At 48.4% G+C, this 9,231-nt stretch overlaps 1 pseudogene across 1 annotated transcript; it reads left to right on the top strand.

Annotated features, from left to right (window-relative positions):
- The first annotated feature begins 2,041 nt into the window (after positions 1-2,041).
- Positions 2,042-5,845, top strand: LOC310796903 (tripeptidyl-peptidase 2 pseudogene; annotated as a pseudogene). The gene has a single exon. The product of its transcript is annotated as a tripeptidyl-peptidase 2 pseudogene (transcript).
- The last annotated feature ends 3,386 nt before the right edge of the window (positions 5,846-9,231 follow it).

The raw sequence follows: 9,231 nt of genomic DNA, 5'->3' as shown, positions 1-9,231 counted from the left end.
TCAGTGAGTGAAAATGTAAAAGAAAAAGAAAAAAAATGTCAGTGGTTACAATTAACCACCTTTTCTGTATTCCTGAAAAGGAAACTGAATGAGGTTTCTTCTGTTTCCTAATCAAAGTAAAGTGATCATATTGTGCAGGCTATAAGAGACTATTCTCATTCCATTATTGGACACACTATACACATAGGCAAATATACAGGCACACATACAGTAGTAGGAGGCTCTGTGAACAAGTGTGAACATGTCTTATGTCTGATTAATTCTCCCATTCAGTGTCTAACTTTAACGCTCTCTCTCTCACACACACACGCGCGCGCGCGCGCGCGCACACACACACACACACACACACACACACACACACAGTCGCACTCGCACACACACACACACACACACACACACACACACACACACACACACACACACACACACACACACACACACACACACACAGATTCTGCATCTCTGAGGTGAGATAACGCGAGACAAGTTTATCAGTCTAGCATGGTCTATGCAACAACAAACTAACCTCCTAAGCCCTCTACATAAACACACAGACACACAGACACACACACACACACACACACACACACACACACACACACACACACACACACACACAAACACAAACACACACAAAGTTTCTCTGCGTACAAAACAAACGAATTAACAATTCGAAAACATTTACGTAACTCCAGTCACAACCATTCTGGCTGGCTAAACTTAACGTAGCCTATATAAAGCTTGAGCTTGTGTGTGTGTGTGTGTGTGTGGGGGGGGGGGGGGGGGGGGGGGGGGGGGGGTCCAGTGTAAACAGAGAAACACACTCACCGTGTAGAAACTCTACTTGTCTCGGCACGACTATTTTCTCCAAGAATGTCTCTGGAAAGTGAAGGCGAGAAGAGAAGGCCCGGGCCGCTGGCTCGCTCCCGGTGACAACAGTATACAGCGATGCTTTCTTTGTTCCAGTAGAGAGAGAAAGAGAGAGCAGAGCAGAGCAGAGCAGAGCAGAGCAGCGCGAGCTCGGTAAGGACCGACAGTGGAGACCCGCCGCTGTGTGTCCATTCACTCAGCGGAGAGCACGCTGATTGGTGGGATTCACCACAACACTGGAGCTGCTCTGACGCCATTGGCTGCGGGTGTGATGCTGCGTTCACGTACACCTCGTAAGCTCCTTCATGCATACATTTTCAACAGGGAAAAATATGTGAATAATTATAGGGTAATAATCATCATCATCTGCATTAATATGGTAATCATCATCATCTGCATTAATATGGTTGTTGTTGTTGTTGTTGTTGTTGTTGTTGTTGTTGTTGTTGTTGTTGTTGTCTGGAGTTGCAAGGCGCACCGTTGCTCCGATCGCCTCCAAAATTTGGCAAAACACTTTTCTGGGATCTGGCATTGGGGGGGGGCTACAGCGATATCTTACATAGGTCTATGGTCTACGGTAGGCCAATCACAGCCTATGATGTCATACAGTTCTACGTCTGGTGGACAGGTCACCACTATTAGTGATGTCATAATCATCAGTAATTTATGACCTCACATCACCTGTCAATCAAACAGTGTGGCCTCTTCCCTATTCAGCCTCTTCCCACACATCACCATGTGGAACTCAGTGAGGGATGTCATCAGTGATGATGTCATCAGTGATGAAGGCGTAAAATACGTATAGCATGTAACCGAGGGGGTGCTGGCATGAGGGCCAAGAGGTCTGGGAACACGGAGGTCGAATAGGAGAGCGAGTCGGCCGGGGGGAGGAACATTGAGGAGGCAGCGGGCCCCCAAGTCTGGAATTTGTGTCTGTCTGTCCCACAGACCCATCTCTGATGATATCGCAATTGAGGTCATATACAGTACATTGTGACATCACTGATGGCTCGAGTGATATCACTGAGGAGATCACTGATGACGGCATAGACATTGTGACATCATCAGTGATATAAAGGTGAGGCTATGCCCCCTCTTTAAGATTCTCCTCCCCGTCTCTCCCACCGTGTTGCTCTTTCACTTCTTTGTTTTCATTGTCACTGCTTTGATCATGGCTGCTCATTCTCAACCATTCCCCTTCCACGGGCTGCTTCCCAAAAAAGAAACGGGTGCCACGTCTTATCTCAGCAGGTTCCCAGAGTACGATGGCCGAGGTGTGCTCATCGCTATTCTCGACACCGGTGTGGATCCAGGCGCCCCGGGCATGCAGGTCACAACTGAGGGGAAGCCAAAGATCGTTGACATCATCGATACGACAGGCAGCGGTGACGTGAACATGGCCATGGAGGTGGAGCCCAAAGACGGGACAGTCACCGGCCTGTCTGGCAGAACACTCAAGATCCCTCCTGCCTGGGTCAATCCATCAGGGACGTATCGCATTGGAGTAAAAAATGGCTATGAGTTATTCCCGAAGACTCTTAAAGAGAGAATAGAAAAAGAGCGCAAGGAGAAGATGTGGGACCCTCCACACAGAGCGGCCCTCGCTGAGGTCAGTCACAGGATGGAAGAGTTCGACCTCACTCACCCCTCGCCCTCACAGACCGAGAAGCTGCAGAAGGAAGAGCTGCAGAGTCAATCAGAGCTGCTGGCATGTCTAGAGAAGAAGTACATTGATCTGGGTCCTGTATATGACTGTGTGCTTTGGCATGATGGCGTCACATGGAGGGCTGTAGTGGACACCTCAGAGAGCGGGGAGCTGTCCCGCTGCACTGTGTTGAGCTCCTACAGAGAGACTCAAGAGTACGCCTCGCTGGGAAACGCTGAGATGCTGAACTACTCTGTCAATGTGTACGACGAGGGAAACACACTCTGCATCGTCACTACTGGAGGCGCTCATGGGACACATGTGGCAAGTATTGCGGCAGGTTACTTCCCAGAAGAGCTGGAGCGCAATGGCGTTGCCCCTGGTGCCCAAATCGTGGCTCTGAAGATCGGAGACACCCGCATCGGCAGCATGGAAACAGGCACAGGACTCATCCGTGCGATGATTGAAGTAATCAAGTGCAAATGTGATCTGGTGAACTATAGCTTTGGGGAAGTCACCCACTGGCCCAATTCTGGGAGGATTTGCAATGTAATCACAGAGGCCGTGCAGAAGCACAACGTAATGTTTGTGTCGAGTGCAGGCAACAATGGCCCTTGCCTCTCCACAGTGGGCTGCCCCGGGGGAACCACCAGCAGCGTGATAGGCGTAGGGGCTTATGTGACTCCAGACATGATGGTGGCAGAGTATTCCCTGAGGGAGAAGCTGCCTCCCAACCAGTACACCTGGTCGTCCCGAGGCCCCAGTACAGACGGGGCCCTGGGCGTCAGCATCAGCGCCCCTGGAGGCGCCATTGCATCCGTGCCCAACTGGACCCTCCGTGGCACCCAGCTGATGAACGGAACTTCCATGTCGTCCCCCAACGCCTGTGGAGGCATCGCCCTCATCCTCTCCGGGCTGAAGCAGAGCGGGATCCAGCCCTCTGTTCCTGCGGTGAGGAGAGCGCTGGAGAACACAGCGTTGAAGGTGGATGACATCGAGGTGTTTGCCCAGGGCCATGGGATTATCCAGGTGGACAAGGCGTTAGACTACCTCACTCAGCATGCCTTGTTACCCACAAGCCACCTGGGCTTCTCAGTAACAGTGGGAGCACAGAGAGGCATCTACCTCCGGGACCCCGCCCACGTTCTGGCACCCTCAGACCACGGAGTAGGAATCGAACCCATCTTCCCAGAGAACACAGACAACTCTGAGCGAATCTCCCTTCAGCTACACTTGGCCCTCACGTGCACCGCCCCCTGGGTTCAGTGCCCCTCCCACCTAGAGCTGATGAACCAGTGTCGTCACGTTAATGTCCGCATCGACCCCGTGGGGCTGAGAGAGGGACTGCACTACACTGAGGTGTGTGGCTACGATACTGCAGCGCCCACCTCCGGTCCCTTATTCAGAGTCCCCATCACGGTCATTATCCCCACCAAAGTGACAGAGGGTCGTAACCAGGAGCTGCGTTTCCCAGACATCCACTTCAGACCGGGGCAGATCAGACGCCACTTCATCACGGTTCCTCAGGGAGCCTCCTGGGCAGAGATCACGTTGACCTCTCATTCGGGGGACGTGTCGTCGAAGTTTGTCCTGCATGCGGTGCACCTGGTCAAGCAGAGATCCTACAAAGCCAATGAGTTTTACAAGTTCTCTTCGCTGCTGGAAAGAGGCTCACTAACGGAGGCTTTCCCCGTGCTGTCCGGTAGGGTAGTAGAGCTGTGCATCGCACGCTGGTGGGCGAGCCTCGGTGACGTCACGGTTGACTACAGCATCTCCTTCCATGGACTCAGCACTTCTCCCTCTCCCCTGCACATACATGCCTCAGAGGGAGTGACACATTTTGAAGTGTCATCACCTCTGAGGTATGAGGATGTGTCCCCTGCTATCACCCTCAAGTCCTGGGTTCAGCCCCTCAGGCCCGTAAGTTCTAAGATAAAAGCCTTGGCATTGAGAGATGTTCTTCCTGATAACAGACAACTCTACGAGACCGTCCTCACCTACAGCTTTCACCAGCCCAAGAGTGGAGATGTTATCCCTAGCTGTCCCATGCTGTGTGAGCTGCTCTATGAGTCTGAGTTTGACAGTCAGCTTTGGATGCTTTTTGACCAAAATAAGAGACAACTGGGATCAGGGGACGCCTACCCACACCGGTATTCTCTGAAGCTGGAGAAGGGAGACTACACAGTTCGCCTGCAGGTGCGTCACGAGCAGTCCAGCCAGCTGGAACGCCTCAAGGACCTGCCATTTGTGGTTTCCCACCGCCTGTCCACCACACTGAGTCTTGACATCTATGAGACGCACCGCGCTGCCCTCATGGCCAAGAAGAAGGCAAACTCCCTCACCCTGAGCCCGGGCGCCACACAGCCCTTCTACGTCACGGCCCTGCCAGATGACAAGATCCCTAAGGGGACAAGTCTGGGGGACTATCTTTCAGGCTCTCTCGTCATCCCCAAGAATGAGTATGGCAAAAAAGCAGACATTGTGCCAGTCGTCTACCACTTAATTCCTGCCCCCAACAAGACGAAGGACGGGGGGAAGAACGGAGGGAAGGACAAGGACAAGGAAGTTGAGAAAGATAAAGATGTGAAGGAGGAGTTTTCGGAGGCCCTGAGAGACTTGAAGATTCTGTGGATGAAAAAGTTGGACACCAGTTGTCTTTATGACGAACTGAAGGAGAACTACTCCTCTTACCTTCCGCTGCACGTGCAGAGACTGCACCAGCTGGACTCAGAAAAGGAGCGTGTAAAACGTCTTGGAGAGGTGGTGTCAGCGGCCAACGTCGTCTTATCATACATTGACCAGACGGCTCTGGCTGTCTACCTCACCATGAAGACAGACCCTCGACCAGATTCTGCTTCCATCAAGAGTGACATGGAGAAGCAGAAGACGTCTATGCTGGACGCTCTTTGTAGGAAGGGCTGTGCGCTGGCCGACCAGTTGCTGCTGCTGCCCCTCTCGGACCAGGACGGGGCCAGCGCTGTGGACTCAGGACCCACGGCAGCAGAGGGGGTCGGGGATCAGGTGCAGGGCAGCACCCCTGACAACACCAGGCAAACCGTGGCTCAAACCCTCTCAGACACTTTCTGGGAGGTGCAGAAGTGGACAGAGCTGACCGACACTAAAGTGGTGACATTTGCCTACAAACACGCTCTGGTAAATAAAATGTATGCCCAAGCCTTGAAATATGCCACCAAGATCCTAGAGGACAAGCCCAGCAAAGACAACATGAAAAACTGCATTGAACTAATGCGACACCTATGGACCCACCTCACCACCTTCACCGAGAACTGTCTCCCTATCATGTACCCGGTAGACTTCACACCATTCTAGGCAGGCATGCCCCACCAACATGGCCATGATTGTATGGCCCATACATGGACACTCAGATTTCAAGTCCCTCAGGGTCACATGATACATCTGACCAACCAGCTGCCTCTCTCAAGAATATACTAGTGTTTTTAATTAAGATATAGGTAATCACCAAAATGAAAGAAAACCGGAGTGTATTTTCATCATACTGTATACTGTGAGGGAGAAACACCAACCGACCTGGGTACTGCTGTGGCAAGTGTATCTGCCTCTGTATTGTATTGTATCATCCAGAGGCAGATACAACGTTGCTCTCTGCCTATGCTAAGCTGAGGACAAGGAACGACACAGTTGTAATAGACTGTGTGAGGACGCAGACGTGTTTGTCCAAGCGACTTAATGTCTCGCACCAACTCTGAGGTGATCTGCTGATTAAACGCAAGCATGCGTTCATCAACTGCTGTGCCATGCTCTCAGAATAGGCTGCAGACATCATACCTCTTCATGTGTACTGATCACTGGCAGTGACCACCACTCCTCGGGGTTCTATTTATGATGGGCACGGGAAGAAGGTGTTGGAGAAGGTTATGACTGATCCTGAGGCAAGAGAGCTCCTGGGATGAGTGGGTGAGAATCTGGAGTTAGAAGACGCAGTCAGAGCTAACATGAAGGCATTTGTCCTCTCCATTGTCTATGATGAGAGCTCAGCTAGAGACTCGGATCTCCACGTGGGAAGGACAAACTATACTGTACTGCCAGCTCATTACCATCTGCTCAAGTTTCCCTCCCATTTGTCATGGCTGGGAACTTATGAATGGGAAGTGCATCACACCTATCCCCCTTTGCCCCAGCAGCTCACACTTCAAGACTGTTCAGATGAGAATAGTGGTGGTGGTGGTGATGATGATGATGATGATGATGAGACGAGTGAGTGGATTATCAACAAATTCAGATGAAGAGTAGTGTCCATGTCCTAATCATTGTAAAGTTGCGAGATCAATTATGAATTCCTCAACCCCCAAAAATGTCCAACATAGCCGGTTGTAGCCATTTTGGATTTAGGGTTGTCAACATTTTTGACACATTTTTGTGAGTGGCATGCGACTAAATTTGGCTTTTAGCCTTAATAGATAAATAGACAAATAAACTGAGAAACAAACCTCTGCTTTCCGCGGTCACGTAATTGCTGGAAATGACCCAACTAGCCTACTTACTATGTGTGTGTGAGCGCAAAATGCTTTAACAATCAAATAAAAGAGAAATTTTGTATTGTAATTTATATACCCTAGTTACATTATTATTATTATTATTATTATTATTATTATTATTATTATTATTATTATTATTATTATTATTATTATTATTATTATTATTATTATTATTATTATTATAAGAGTTAAACAAAGAGTGAGAATAGAAACTAAGAATACTAACATTAAACTAGGCTATCTATAGAATGATGTTTAATATAATTAAATGAATGTCACAGCTTGGCAACTCGGGTACCGACTTCCCCTGATGTATTTACTAATAGGTCGTGACCATACTGTAGCCACGAGTCACGACCCCGGTCGGGTCGTGACTCGTGCATATCGCTCTAGTCGTGGTTTCCAATAGTACTTGAAGGCAACATCATCCCTGCATGCTGTATCTCCCTCTGGCTGTTCCTGAATATCTTGTGTAGCGCCATACACACGCACACCCATCTCTGACACTGAACTGTCAAACAAATCAGCGGGCTAAGTGAAGTGTATCGAGTTATAGGCTAAATAATCGATGGAATAGCCTTCTGTTATAATGTGAAAGAGTATTTTGTATAATTAAACTCATTAACCTAATTGCACTGGGTTGTAACATAATCAATAGGCCTAGTGTTGTTGGTAGGCATACTGTAGAGTAGACATAAGGCCTATATCAGACACTCTGATATGAATCTTTTAGATCCAAACTGCTAACACCTAAGCTATAGGCATGATCAACTAAACAATTGAAATATTCTGGAATATCTTAGGTTATTGAATCTAACCAGTGACATGTAGCCATATAATGATGGATTAGGCCTATTTCAATTTCCATCTAGGCTACCTGAATTGTATTGATTCATTTTGTTATAGTTATTACACTTGCACCAGAGAGAGAAAAATAAATAGATAGAAATCGATGAAAGGGGTCATAAGATCTGGGGGGCGTGCCCTCTACTGTAATATCAAATACCTTTTGGGGTTTATGATCCTTCCAGCTTCTTTCATGAGCGAGACAAGAGAAAAGAGAGAAACAGTCATTTAAAATTAGAGTGAATATTGTCTGGACGACATAAACACTGATGTGTGTGTGTGTGTGTGTGTGTGTGTGTGTGTGTGTGTGTGTGTGTGTGTGTGTGTGTGTGTGTGTGTGTGTGTGTGTGTGTGAAAATTCAAAATAGAGCAGTGAGGCCAGAGACAGGATGAACCTGGACTAGTGTCAGACTCTTTAACAACAATGAGTCTTTTTAATCGCTTAGAATTGTAATGGTGCCATTGTGTTTTGCAGAGATAAACACTTTGCATAATTCAATTCACTTGCGAGCTCTGAAATCAACTCAAATTCAACTCTGCGAGGTGCAGCCACTGGTGGAGCTCGACTGGGAAACCTCCTTGAGCGAGAGACTAGGCTACTCGATTCTGTGGCTCCACCTGGTGGCGGCAGCAGTTAAGTTAAATACACACCAATCCACTTGAAGCAATATGATTTATTTAACTTGTTCGGAATCGGATCCATTTCTATCTCAATGGCTCAGTAAAAAAAAAAAGAAGAAAAAGGATTTTCGGTGCTAAATCCTTCCATCCGTCCCAACTCTCCAGTCCAGACAGACACACCCATGTAAACTGGTGTGAAGTTGAACTCACTAGCTCTGGGCTTCCCCCCAGACAAAGCTTGGAAAAAGGTAGTCTCGGCTCCCAGACGTTTGGTGAGCTGCGCCAGAGAGCAAGAAAGAACACAAACTGGAACTGTGTAGGCCGATCCAGACAATGGAATGGAATTCAGTCTGTATCGTTAAACTGACAAGATTTCACTGAAGTGTAGTCTACGATTTTCACTTTTAGCAGAAAAAATAAGTCCAAAAAGAGACTCCACTTGCTTTCAGGCACTCTTAAAGTGAAAGAGAGGAGAGCTAGGAGTGCCCAAGAATATCAAAGCCTTTATCAGCATGGCTAAAACCAACATTAACAAGCCAACATGAGCAGCGTGGTCTTCATCAGGCCATCAGCTGACAGGTGAGGCCTCAGGCCATATTGATGAGTTGAATGTGTTCTGTTAAGCCTGACCCAGAGATCAGCAGGAATCAGTAAGGGAATGCCTCTGCAACACATGGAGCCTCTGAAACTGGTCAAAATGGAGATAAGGAGGATCATATGAAATTACTTCTT

The sequence above is a fragment of the Poromitra crassiceps genome (genome assembly GCF_964638095.1).
Source record: "Poromitra crassiceps genome assembly, chromosome: 23".
Taxonomy (NCBI): domain Eukaryota; kingdom Metazoa; phylum Chordata; class Actinopteri; order Beryciformes; family Melamphaidae; genus Poromitra; species Poromitra crassiceps.
Note: the sequence above shows the minus strand (reverse complement) of the source record. Positions and strands in the feature narration are given on the sequence as shown.